This window comes from Chenopodium quinoa, unplaced genomic scaffold, assembly GCF_001683475.1.
Source record: "Chenopodium quinoa cultivar QQ74 unplaced genomic scaffold, ASM168347v1, whole genome shotgun sequence".
In the NCBI taxonomy this organism is placed as follows: Eukaryota; Viridiplantae; Streptophyta; class Magnoliopsida; order Caryophyllales; family Amaranthaceae; genus Chenopodium; species Chenopodium quinoa.
The window spans coordinates 1491089-1505551 of record NW_018743033.1 but is presented as its reverse complement, the minus strand read 5'-3'; the positions used below and the strand labels follow the sequence as shown (position 1 = coordinate 1505551).

Genomic DNA, 14463 nt, shown 5'->3' with positions numbered 1-14463 from the left:
CGGCAGGCGGCAGCAGCAGCACCGGCAGGCGCGCGGCAGTAGCCCTGCCTTGGTGTGTGCGTGCGCAACTCCAACAACAACAAAAAAAAGAAAAAAAAAAAACAAAACTGTTCTTTGTTTTAATTTAATCTAGCCTTGATTTAATTATTGTTCTTGGGTTGTGTGATGATTTTATGATCTTTTAATTATAATTAGTATGCATATAATTTTCAGATTTAATTTTTGAATCAAAAAGCCACAAATTGAAAATCCTAGGTTTCTAAATTATTATTTATTGATGGGATTTGATTGTAGTGGATGAAAACTATTGAAATTAATGTTTTAATAAAAATTACAGCTAGTTTATATGTTTTTATAATGCTGGAATTTTTATATAAAGGTTAGAATTATGTTTCTTGAAAGGATTTTTAATTACCCATTAATTAGGAATAAAAGTAGGTGGTTTAAATTAAATTTCAACATGTTGTAGAGGTTTTAAAAGTGATTTAAAGAGTGTATATATTGCTGGAAATTTATTATGAATAGGTATTAATGTCTCTTTGTAATTTTGGATTGTAGGAGACTTCCAAGTGAGTGATTTCGTGTAGCCGTGGCGATTTTGAGATCATACTCGAGGTACGTTCGCGTACTCGGTATTTATTTAACTGTGTAGATGCATGCTAGGCTTTGTTTAATTAATTCCAAGGTAGTATCATGATAGGTATTGGTTGAAATTGTTGATTGAATTGATGTTGGTGATTGGTTTGTGAAGTATGGATTATTTGAGGTGAATAGATGATTGGAATTAATTATGTTGGTATGTTGAATATGAACCACACTTTTATTATTGGCATGATTTAGAGCATGTTTAATTAAACTAAATGTTTAGTTTTGTTTGGATTATAAAAAGAGAATTTTATGATGGTTTATAATTTTTATTGCTGCTTTAAGCATGGGAGTTGAGCTATTAAGTGTCTTAGTACACAGGAATAAAATATATTACGGTGCCTAAATGCAATTAAGGTGTTCTAAACACTGATGAATAGGATTTGTTGTGCTTTATGCGCTTAAGGTGTTTTTTTACGTCGAGCTAGTTTACAAAGGGTTCAACATTAAATTTATGTGGTCACTAATTATTCAAGAATTAAATCAGTATGTTTGATTACTTGAATGATTTATTATGATTGATTGTGTTATAGTTTGAGAGTCATCACCAAGTCTAAAAATATGTAAACAACGTAAAGTGAAAGAGATTACGTACCAAAACTCTTGGAATGTATATACCTTGAGTATGAACATATGGAAGGAGTTATGGGGTTTTATATTTAACCATAGCTTCTGCTAGGAGTAAAGGACGCAGTATTTTCCTTTATTTATTTTATGTGCAAGACGTCCGTCACTTTCATGTGACATTTGCCTACCCGGTTAGCTCCCGGTGTAGTTTACCTTAATTTATTTGGGGTAGGGATTTGGTAGGAAACTCGTTCGATGCGTAATCAAATTAAATAAGCAATTTATTTAGCTATTTATTGGTTTGTTGTGTTGTATGCTTGTAAACAGGTGCAACAAGGTAAGTTGTATGTTGATAGGATAAAAACATGTTAGTGTGTACTGTTTACGTTTATATACTCAGCTTTGCTGATTGTGTATTTGTGTGTTTGTTTGGCCTCGTCTTTATCTTGGCCCTACGACGACCCATTTCTAATGGCGAGTAGTGGGGGCAAAGTAAAGAGAAGTTTTTCAGGTGATGAAGCATATTCATGATGAGCATGAATGAAGGGTGATTCCTGTTTAGTTTCCATAAGAATATGATGTGTTTATTCGCTTTGATTATTATATATTTGCTTGTGAGACTAACAAAAAGGTTTTAATATTCATTTTGGGTTTTGATAAGGGCCTACAATGGTTCCAAGTTGTAGGTTGACTTCATTTGACTTTACTTTCGTTTGGTCTTACTTTTTAAGTTAACTTGTTTTGAATGGTTTTAAAGTGAGTCTTCCGCTTTGTGTCTTTGATAATTGTCTTAACCGTTTTCACAGTGGAGGTAATGTCTTAGAATTCCCTATTTCGTATTTTAAAGGAGCAAAATAGGTATTTTTTAAAGGAAAGAATTTTTAGGTTGTTACAAAGTGGTATATGGGAGCTTAGGTTGAGATTTTTATTACCACTAAAGCCAAAAATGTGTTTCAAAATATTTTGTTTAAAAATTGGCCAAGTGTTTATTTAATTGAGTAATTTTAAAAAGTGAGTTATTTTATTTTATTTTAATTAAACGAGGGCCGAAATTTTTTTTAAAGGTCCGAATTTTTTTTTATCTTGGGAAAAATCCGGATTTTTTTATTTTACTTGGGTGCCGAATTTTTTTTAATTATGGCCGAAAATTTTGGTCTTTCTGGAATTTATTTTCGAAAATTTTCTTTTAATAAAGAGGAGTCAAAAATATTTTTAGTTTGTTCATTTTGCAGGAAAACGAAGGATTAAGGTAAGAATTATGTGTTAATTGCTTTAAAAATTAAAGCTTGGTGTGAGCTTGGATAGGAAGAATTTGGGGCATATAAGTTAGAAATAATCATGTTCTTGTATGCATTAATGTTTAGGTTGTGATGTTTAATCATGTAAATTGATTAATTGGAAGCATGTAATTATGTGACTAGAAATAAGTAAAATTGTTTGATTGAACATTGAACCTAAATTCATGCAAGAACTGTGTTAATTTATTTTATGTGGGAAGAAAATTCTTTTCTAAGTCTTTTCCTTTACAGGATGCCGATATTTCCTAGCAAACACTCTCAAATTGGTACTCTAATTGAGAAATATTTTGAACATCCCTTTAACTATGTCAAGAAAATTCATTTCTATTGTTCACACATGAGCAATGTCTTAGGAGACAAGCATTATGACCTTCCGGATCGTGTTTCATCTATGATAATTCATTGTCTTGCAGACGAACCCCCATATCTTGCTATCAAAGCAAAGTTTTCTGATTTCTACTTACCTGGGGACGTCCTAAATTACTCCAAATACAAAGATTATTATGGACAGTGGTATCTGATTACATATACTTGATTTCTTACCTCGTTCGAGTTGAGAAATATCATTACGAGTGCTTACACATTCCATATCCAAAATACTAATATGACAACCCAACAGGGAATGATACCCTTTCCACTAGTCATCAATCAGGAAATTCTTCTCCACCACAGGGTAATCAAGCAGGAACAGATGGAGGGTAGGAGGAAGGAGATCAAATGGATGAGAGTAACCATACTTTTGATAGTTCCATTATGGAGATTCTAAATTCAAATCCACCCCCAACTCCAATTATAATTGACATTTCATTGAAGATGAGGAAGATGAAGAGTTCATTCAAGTAGAGCAAAATCCAGAGACACTTGAACCAATGGAGAAGGAAGATGACCCTGAATTCGATCCTGGAAGCTACAAACAATCGAAGGACAAGAAGGACAATGTTCGAAAGGACTAGATTTTTGTAGTTTCATTTCCTTTAGGATTCTTAGTTTCATTTCCGCAGTTTTAATTATTTCCTTTTTCAGTAAAGTAATAAGTGGCATGGCCACAGTGAGTCAATAAACCTATTGAGTTACGTATGTTATTCGAACTCATTTCATTTCATTTTTTTTCATTCATTTTCTTACTTAGCAATAAAACTTTATTCAATTCCTTGCCAAATAATTCATTTTACAGCCAAATAATTCATTTCATTTCCAAATAATTCATTTCTTATCGCTACTCCAATGAGTCATTTCTTACTTAAATATTCCAATAATTCATTTCTAAACCCTGGGAAATCATGGAAATTATTTTTATCTATTGATGTGACACTTTATTAACTGTATGGTTGGTTAGCAATCAAAATTTGGTTGATCAAGCTGTAAAATTTGAGAGTCGTAATTTTGCAATCTCGATTTGTTAGCTTAAATTAAATGCGTGTGTATGAAAGGTATAAGTTAGTTAGATGGGTTTCCAACTTGAGAGCTAACCATGACCATAATTAATAAAGGCCCCTTGTTTTAATTCAGGAGAAGAAAGGGCAGGAGAAAGTGGGAACAATAATGAAGGAAATGAGCTGAGTGAGGTTGTAAGGCAGTTGGCAGTGGTTGCCCAGCAGTTAGCAAGAAACTCGGCCAACAATAGGGATGCTCAAGGGGAACTATTTAAGAAGGTGGCGCAAAGCAAGCCACCAACCTATCAAGGCAAACCTGATCCAACAGTGCTGGAAAACTGGTTAAGGGAATTTGAGAAACTTTTTGGGGTAGTAGGATGCTTAGAAAATTCGAAGGTGGGTTATGCTACCTAGTATCTCAGGGGTGAAGCTGACCTTTGGTGGCAACAAAATGAGGCTACCATTAAGGCACTACCTGGGTTCAATTGGACTATGTTTTAAGAGAAGGTTAGGGACAAGTTTTACCCTAGTTTCCTACAAAAACAGAAAGCCGAGGAATTTTCTAACCTAGCAATGGGAAATATGTCAGTCACTGAGTATTATACCAAGTTTCACTACTACAAAAATAGGCGAAGAGACCTGTAATATGAGACTTGTTGATTAATATAACAGGTCTCTTTAGTATAAGAGATCTAATATTAGAGATAACAGGTCTCTTATATATTAAAGGGCCTACCACTCATTTGTGGAAGTTAATGGAAAAGAAATAAGAGACCTGTTGTTTATCCTAACAGGTCACTTATTTGTGTAAGGGTCCACCACCCACCCTTCATTTTTTTACCTCTCTCCTTTTCTTACTCTAATTGATTCGGTCTTCCACCTTCGTGTGTTATCTCCTCTTTCTCTCTTTGTTTTACACTTTCATTCTCCATTGAAGCTTTGCAAGGAAGAACTTGCCCACCAAAGTCGCACGAAAGTCTACTCCAGCCACAAGCAGAGTAAAGAAGGAAGCCCCATCGTTTCAGACCTAGAATTGTCGCAATTCGTGAGATCGAAAGTAATAGATCAGGGAGGCCGCTGAAGCTTACTGGTTTGCCTTTTCAAACATACCAACCTTTGCGTAATTTGTGATGAGAGGGCTTAATTTGGGGGGTTTTAATTGAATCTTAATGTCTAGGGTTTGGGGTTTTTTTTTTCAAGAAATTATAGTTTTTCTTTGCTTGCATATAATTTAATCATGTTTGTTTATGCTTGTTATGTTTAATTGTTGATTGTTAAAAAAAAATTGGGTTTAATCGTCCATTTTTTTGGAATTTTGTTTCACTATTGAGGTAATTGGACGACAAATTGAATGACTCTTTGGAAATTAAGTAATCGATGCAGAATTTATATTAAATGTTGATTAATTGCTTTGATAGTCTTGTTGTTCAAGCACAACAATTCGAAATCTAACCCCTTTTTTCTCTATTGTTTTTTGCTCAAGTGTTGACTTAATTAAGATTATCTTTGTCTGGGTTTATCATTCCATTTGAATGATGAACTGGGTGTAATTTTTTTTTAAAAAAAGGGAATTGGGTGTATTTTAAATGTTGATTAATTGGCTATGGTAGATTATTGTTGTTGTTGAGTTTGTATCACTTATGCCTCTAATGTTATCTTCCAATCCCTTGTTTTTTCTTCAGAAAGATCGGCTCGTAGTCTAGGATTTCGATAATGTATACAAGAAAAGAGTTTATACAAATATTCACTCTTGCTTGCTCAACACTATGAGGTTAATCTTAATGTATTAGCTGCCTCAGTGTAGACACTTCCTCTGGTACAGTGGCCTTCGATAATATGAGTAAGCTTATAATTTTCAAGGATCTTGCGGTTGACAATTATCTTTTGCCCTACAGATTTAGTTTAGTTAATGATGGAACTATATATGATGCATCCTTTGATGGAACAATAAGCTGCACTAACATAGAAACTAGAATTTCATAATCATTAATGGACCTCAATCCTAATGATTGGCATGTAAGTCAATATTTTTTATTGATATTTTAGTTTGGTCAGATGTGATTGTGTTTGGCTATGATAGCATTCAGTTGTCAATGAGAATTTACAACACACCCAAGCATTTTTTTTTCTTTTTTTTTTTTTAGATCTTGTTGCTTTACTTTTCCTTAGGTAATATAATTAGGCTTACATTCTTGAATACATGATTAATGGGATACATGAACACATGCAGGGTCCAAGAAGTTGGCAGATGTTGTATGTCTTAGATATTAACTTAGAGAAGAAACAAGGAGAGATAATTACTAGAGGTCATAAAAACTTTGAGCTTATGCTCAATCTACAATTAGGAACCAGGTACTTTTCGCCTCTTTTTGCCCCATTATAATTTTATTTATGGACTACTTTCGATATATTGCAATCATGTCATCCTGTTAATGCACCTTATTTGGCTCTAGTAAGCTCAAACCTCAACTGTTTCGGTCTTATTGTCTGTCGTTCTTATTTAGCTCTAGTAAGCATTGAACTAGCTCCTTGACCATAGACATGCAAATTAAGATGAATTTAGTTCAAACATTATTATATTGTGATTATTTTAAGAATGGTGATGTATTATTTTAATTAATCATATACAAAGTGGTAAAGGTGATTTTTAAATTGTGATTTATATTTATTGTGTCTTATGTGGCTTTTCAAAATTAGTATTCTCCTTCGGATTTCAATGTGGGGTGTGCTTTAGTTAGAGATGCATTTAGTATTCTAGTTTTACGTGATTGATCACTTATACAGAACAAATGGTATGCATCCTGCCAATTTCAAAAATAAAACTAGTATGAATCTTTAATTAGCATGTTATTATCATTTTGGAAGATCGCGGAGCAAGTATCCTTATTTATAGACTTTTCGGTATTCTTATCCAAACATTATTCAGTAAACTGGAATGTGATTTTAGATCATGTGCTAGATAATGAAAATTTGTATTGCTTATCAAGTTTTTTAATTCGGTATATGTGCGTGTTAACATTGTATACAGCAATAATATATAGGTACTTATCTAAACATCTCGTTTTTCAATATCTAAAATCTTTTAATGTTCGTACAGCTGCTGCTTTGCAGCCTCTCACAAAAGACTGGGAAAATTTACCCCCAAATGCCTCATTTTAATCATGACATTGCATATTTCAACCCATATCATTAAATTCATTTGTTTGTATGTGTAATTTTTTTTTTTTTAATATAGTTATAATATATCATGATCTTCCATTATTATTATCAATGAGTTATGACTATATACGGCGATTTATTGTTTATCTTACAATTTTTTAAAGTGGACCCCTGTACATATTCAACTGGAAATATTGACGAAATTAGAGACTTGTGGGCTAAGTATGTTCTAGAGCTTGAACAAGATGATGTTAATGAAGATGGTATAGACATTGCGTGAGTTTAGTTTGTCCATTACTTTTGGGAAAAGTATTGCGATTTTTAGAATTTTTTGTATAGTACTTTTGGAGCTTATCTTAGATGGCATGGAAATTAAATGAGTGGTTTATATTTTTGGAGAATACTGGATTTTTTTTGCAGATATTGCTGTATAGTATTTTTGGAGGTTATACTATAATTAATGGATATTTGTAAAAGTGTTTATCAACTTTTGTTTATTATTGTATGTTCCATGAATATTATAAAATTATGGAGTAATGTATATGATGTGCATATATATAGCAGGTGAAAAATATAGGTACAAATATCCTACAGGTGCCATACAGGAACAAATACAGCTCATATACCGTACAGGAACAAATACAAATATAATTGGATTTTGGGAAATAAAATTAAAAAAAAAAATAACAAAGAGACCTGTTATCGTTACTAATAGGTCTCTTAAATAACAGCTATGAGACCTGTTGGCCATGGTAACAGGTCTCTTTGCTTTCTAAAATATATAAAATAATCACGCGCAAAGAGACCATTGTCTCACTTCTTAGGTCTCTTATTAATACCAAAGAGACTTGTTCTATTGACCAGGTCTCTTAACCAAAGAGACGTGAGCTAGAGACCTCCAAAGAAGAGGTCTCTTATGCCTATTTTAATAGGTCTCTAAGGCATATTTTGTAGTAGTGTTTATTAAGCTGTCAAGGTTTGCCAAAGAGTCTGTTGCTACAAAAAAGGCAAAAGCTAGGAATTTTGAGAGTGGATTGACCACTGATTTGCAGCTAAAGCTGTGTGGACAAGTGTTCGAAACCTTAGATGAAGTTTATGGGAGATTTGCACACCTTTATGCGTTGGAGTTGAAGAAAAAGAAAGAATTAGCTGAGGTAGAAGGGAAGGAAAAGAGGAAAGAGATGGGACAAAACTCTGGAAACCTGTAAGGTAACCAGAACAACTTCAAGAAGCAGAAGTACCACCATAACAACAACAACAACAACTTCAACAACAACAATAATTTCCAAGGTAACAATCCCCAGGGTGGGCGAAACTTTAATGGTGGAGCTAGGAACTCTAACCAAAGAAATAACAAAGGACCAAGGCCTTTTTACTGCAAGAGGTGTAGGAATGACCACCCTGGTAAAAATTGTGAAGGTAATTTGGTTACTTGTCGCGCTTGCAACAAGTTGAGACATTGGGAGTGCGAGTGCTTCTCCAAAGATTCTAATCGAAACAAGCAGGGCAATAATCAGGAGGGGCTCAAAGGAACTTTCAGGGGAACAACAACTATTCAGGGAACAAAGGGGAACGGCAGAACGGGGTGAAAGGAAACAATAATGGGAATAATCAGGTGAAGAGTGGAGCTCTAAGAAAACTGAATGTGATCAGTAGGCACGAAGCTGATACTACAAAGGATGTTGTTACTGTTACTTTTTCTATTAACTCTATTCCTGTTAAAGTTTTGTTTGATTTTGGTGCAAACTTTTCTTTCATTTCAAACCTGTTATTTCAAAGTTATCACACTGTTTGAAAACCGTAGATGTCATAGATGTACCTATAGCCATTCCTACGGGAAGGGTAGTACAGTGTACCAAAACTTTTAAGGATGTGCCATTAGAGATCAAGGGGAAGGTGTTTTTGTCTGACCTCATTGAGTTCGGGTTAAGTGACTTCGACGTTATTTTGGGAATGGATTGGTAGAGTAATTATAGTGCGGAGATTCGTTGTCTATCGCAGAAGGTGTAGTTAAGTACAGCTGAGAGTAAGTTGGTAACACATTGGAAGCATGGTGAGAGAAAGTGCCCAAGGATCATATTTATGATGAAGTTGGCTAAATATATTAGGAAGGGACATCCAATATATTTTTGTAGTGTGAGAAACTTGGAACACGAAGAGACAGCTAAGCCTGAGAACATAGAAGTGGTAAATGAGTTTCTGGATGTGTTCCTAGAAAAGATTTAAGGAATGCCACCTAAGAGGGCAATTGATTTCACAATAGAATTGGTCCCATGGACGACACCAATTTCCAAGGCACCGTATCAAATGGCACCTGTAGAGATGAGTGAGTTAAAGGAGCAACTGCAGGACTTACTATAAAAGGGATACATTAGACCAAGTGCATCGCCTTGGGGAGATCCAGTGTTGTTTGTTAAGAAAAAGGATGGGAGTATGAGGTTATGTATTGACTATAGAGAGTTGAATAAGGTTATCATAAAGAACAAGTACCCATTACCAAGGATTGATGACCTATTTGACCAATTGAGGGGCGCATCTCTGTTTTCCAAGATTGATTTTAGGTTTGGATACCATCAGTTGTGGATCGCAAATGAGGATATTCCCAAGACTGCATTAAGAACAAGGTATGGACATTATAGTAATGCCATTTGGATTGACGAATGCTCTAGCAATATTTATGGACTTTATGAATAGGTTGTTCTATCCATTATGGACAAGTTTGTCATGGTGTTCATAGATAATATACTGGTGTATTCAAAGAATAAAGAGGAACATGTGGAATATTTGAGGGCAGTTTTACAAACTTTAAGGGAGAATAACCTTTATGCGAAGTTTTCCAAGTGTGAGTTTTGGTTGGAGAAAGTAGCATTTGTGGGTCACTTTGTGTCCAAGGATGGGGTAGAAGTAGATCCAGAAAGGATTAAGGCAGTGAAAGGATGGCCTACACCAAAGACGGTGTCTGACATTAGAAGTTTCTTAAGTTTTGCAGGGTATTATAGGCGTTTTGTGAAGGACTTTTCTAAAATTGCTAAGCCTATGACCTCTCTAATGAAGAAGGATAAGAAGGTCGAGTAGGATGAGAAGTGTGAGGAAGCTTTCCAACTCTTGAAGCAAAAGTTGATTACAGCACCAATGCTTACATTGCCAGATGATAGTGGAATCTACGATGTATATAGTGATGCATCCAAAAATGGTTTAGGATGTGTGCTTATGTAAAATGGAAAGGTGATTGCATATGCATCAAGACAGTTAAAACCTCATGAAGTGAACTATCCTACTCATGATTAAGAATTAGATGCAATCATTTTTGCACTAAAGATTTGGAGGCATTATTCGTATAGAGTGAAATGTAGGATTTACACAAACTATAAAAGTTTGAATTACATTTTCACCCAAAGGGATCTAAACTCTCGTCAAAGGCGATGGTTAGAATTTACAACGGACTACGACTTAGACATACAATACCATGAAGGGAAAGCAAATGTAGTTGCAAATGCTCTAAGTCGTAAGACCAGTCATGGACTGAACACTTTGATAGTGGCTGATGAGTTATGTAGGGAAATTAGGAAAATGAATGTAGAATTGGTAGAATGGATAGTACCAGCGGGTATACTTGCGAATCTAAGCATTCAACCAACAATATTTGATGAGATGAGGGAAAATCAAGCAGGAGATGTTAAGTTGGATAGGATTCGTGAGAAAATAAAGCAAGGAAAAGCTACAGACTTCAAAATTCATGAAGATGGGAGTTTAAGGTACGAGGGTAGATGATGTGTACCACAAAAATGTGAGGAAGTAAAGAGAAAATTAATGGAAGAAGGTCACAATACACCATACTCAGTACCCCAGGAGGGGACAAGCTGTAAAAAAACTTGAAAAAGATGTATTGGTGGCCTAGAATGAAGAATGAAGTTGCGGATTTTGTAGCGAAGTGTCTAACTTGTCAAAAGGTGAAAATAGAGCACAAGAGACCGTAAGGAACCGTGCAATCATTAGAAATTCCTGGATGGAAGTGTGATTGCATTTCGATGGATTTTGTGACTTGCCTCCCAAAGTTAAAGAGTGGAAATGATACCTTTTGGGTTGTGGTGGATAGACTTACTAAATCTACAGTGTTCATACCAATGAAGGAGACCTGGAAGATGGAGCAATTTGCAAAAGCTTACATCAAAAATGTTGTGAGGTTACATGGAGTTCCAAAGGATATTGTGTCTGATAGAGATTCTAGGTTTCTTTCAAAGTTTTGGAAGAGTGCTTAGGAAAACTTTGGTACAACACTAAAGATGAGTACAACATTTCACCCTGCCAGAGATGGACAAACTGAGAGAACTATTCAAACCTTGAAAGATATGTTAAGAGCATGCGTCATAGACTTCCAAGGGGGATGGGAAGATAGCTTGGACTTAATTGAATTTTCGTATAACAATAGTTATCATGCGAGCATTGGCATGGCTCCATATGAGGCATTATATGGAAGGAAGTGTCGCATTCCTGTATGTTGGAATGACATAAGTGAAACAATGATCTTAGGGCCTCAAATGATCGAGGATATAGTTAAGCAGGTGATAAGTCGTGTTTTGTGTATATTATTTGGTTGGTTTTTAGTTAGTTTTGTTAGTTTAGTTGAGTATTTGAGTCCGTTTTGGCGTATTTTGCTCTACTTTGGATAATCCGGTGCTTTTATGGGTAGTTTTGTTGTTTTTAATGATTTTCAGGAATAATGGAGCTAATTTGGATGAATTATAGATCCACGAAGTAAGTCAAAGCCCATGGAGTTTGGAGATTAAAGAAAAGTCAAGAAAATGGCATTTTAGAGGTAGGCACGGCCGTGCCTCCCCATTAGGCACGTCCGTGCCTCTGTGCCAGAAGCTGCACCAAAGGAAGACCCTAGGCACGTCCGTGCCTAGCAGAAGAGGCACGTCCGTGCCTAGGTAAAGAAGCAGGCATGTCCGTGCCCAGCATCAGGCACGTCCGTGCCTGGAAGACAGACTCAACAGCGTTTTTATTTTTAGAGAGGCACGTCCGTGCCTCCTGGGATTCTTGTGCGCCAAGGCTTAGCCAATTTTCTTATCTTTTTAGGCTCATATAAATACTTTTTAGCCTTATTTTTCTTGATTATTCATGAAGCCATATTTTATTTTATTCTCTCATTAAGAACTAGTTCTCCATCTATTTTTTTTCTCTAAGTTTTGTAATTCAAGATTCAAGATTCAAGGTTTCTACCTTCAATTTTATTCAAGATTTGGTATTTATTTTTCATCCTTTGTTATTTAATTATGCTTTCATTATTTATTATTGTTTTTGTTTCTTTAATAATGTGTGAGTAGATTCTTTAATTCAAGGTCTAGTGTAGCCCAAATATTATTGATGCATGAATTAAATCTTTAAATTCTTTAATAACTTTAACAATTGAATTGCTAATTTGATTGTGATTATGCCAATGCTAGGTTAGACGTAACTATAATATTGCGATTATTCCATTGTTTTTATCACAACGAGAGTTGGGTTTAAACGGATTTGAATAAATTAATTTAGGGTTTGATTCATAACACGAGAGTAGTTGTGTTTGATAATTGGGAAGTTAGAGTAACGTGTTTAATGTCTTTAATATGCATGATACCATGAGAATATGATTGATTGTATGTTAGGGAAGCCATTGATACTCGAGAGAGATCCTTGGTATTTATTAGGGTTTACTTTTCCCCGTTCGATTGAAATCGTATGTTAAGGGTAGAATTACAATTGCATCAATAATAATTGTGGTGAAACTAGATCTTGGATGTTTTAAGTACTTGATTTAATCATCTTATTTAGTTTATTTTCGAATTCTTCTCATACTTAGTTCGGTAGATAATTGATTATAATTGATTTTTGCTTAGTAGAAATTCGAGTCTATTTAATTATTTTTGAACCTTAGTCTCTTGGGATCCGACCCTTACTTGCCAGTCTCCATTAGTATTGGTCTGTTAGGTTATTTTTGATAGGTACGCGACACGCCTACCAAATTTTGGCGCCGTTGCCGGGGACTAACGGTTTCATTAGATTAATTGTGATTCATTTTTGCTAGGCTTATTTCGTTGCTTCGGCTATTTTCTCTTGTGTTTTTGATACTTTTTCTCTAGTTTTCTTGTTGCATGCCCACACGAAGCTCAGATTCAGAAGATCTAGCACCTTTTGATTCTGAAATCGAAGCAACCGCAAGAAGACGGGCAGGTAGAAGAAGAAGGAGAAATCAAGCCAATAGAAACATGGTAGACCAACCAACGAAATCCCTTTTGGAGTACGGTATTCCTGATACGACTACCGGAGTCCTTTCAAGCATCATAAGACCACCAGTCACGGCTCAGCATTTCGAGCTCAAGCCACAATTCATACAGTTCATCTCCAATGATTCATTTGCAGGGCTACCACACGATTGCCCCGTAAGCCATATAGATAGCTTTTTGGAGAAATGTGACACTATGAAGTTAAATGGTGTTACAGATGATGCAATCAGACTACGCCTTTTCCCCTTCTCACTTCGAGACAGGGCAAAGGAGTGGTTCAGAGATGAAGGTACTGGCTCGTTCGATACATGGGACAAGTTAGTGAAAGCCTTCTTAGTGAAGTTTTCAGGGAATGAGAAGACTGCAAGATTGAGGAATGAGCTACAAACTTTTAAGCAGTCAGATGATGAGTCTCTCTATGAGGCTTGGAGGAGATTTAAAAGATTGCAGAGACAATGCCCTCACCATGGCATTCCAGATTGGATTTTGATGCAAACCTTTTACAATGGCATGACTCATGAGTTCCGTATTTACATAGATGCTGCGTCAGGAGGTTCTTTCTTGACAAAGAACCCCACCGAAGCTAGGGAGCTCATAGAGAAGATGGCGGCTAATGATAACTATCATCCTGGAGGCCGAAACACTGTGAAAAAGGGAGGTAAACTTGATGTTGATTCTTTAACTATGTTAACTAGTTCTGTTCAAGCACTAACAAGCAGGTTTGATAAGTTCCAAGCAAGAACTTCTAACACCCCACAGGAGTTGTGTCAGTTATGTATTGTGCAGGGTCATGTTGCTCCAGATTTCCCACAGATTTCGCAGAATACAGAAGAGATGTCAATCGAGCAAGCCAATGCTTTCTACTCCTCTAACCCAAAGAGACCTTATGACCCTTATTCCAACACCTATAATGAAGGATGGAAACACCATCCTAACTTCTCATACAAAAATTCCCAAGCACAACAAAACCCTCCACCACCACCTCCATCCAACACCTACAACCAACCACCACCTGGTTTCCAACAGAAAACAACCAATGCCCAACAACCAATGCAACAACAACCTCAGAAATCAAGCCTAGAGGTGACATTAGAGAGCTTTATAACTGCAACAAACAGTGCCATCCAACATCAAAATAGCTCTATCCAACAGTTG

The 14463-nt window shown here is 35.5% G+C and overlaps 1 long non-coding RNA gene across 1 annotated transcript; it reads left to right on the top strand.

Annotated features, from left to right (window-relative positions):
• Nucleotides 1-4765: 4765 nt before the first annotated feature.
• Nucleotides 4766-7563, top strand: LOC110730550. Its single transcript, XR_002513082.1, has 3 exons — nt 4766-5723; nt 6114-6235; nt 7207-7563. It is a non-coding gene; the product is annotated as an uncharacterized LOC110730550 (long non-coding RNA).
• Nucleotides 7564-14463: the final 6900 nt, after the last annotated feature.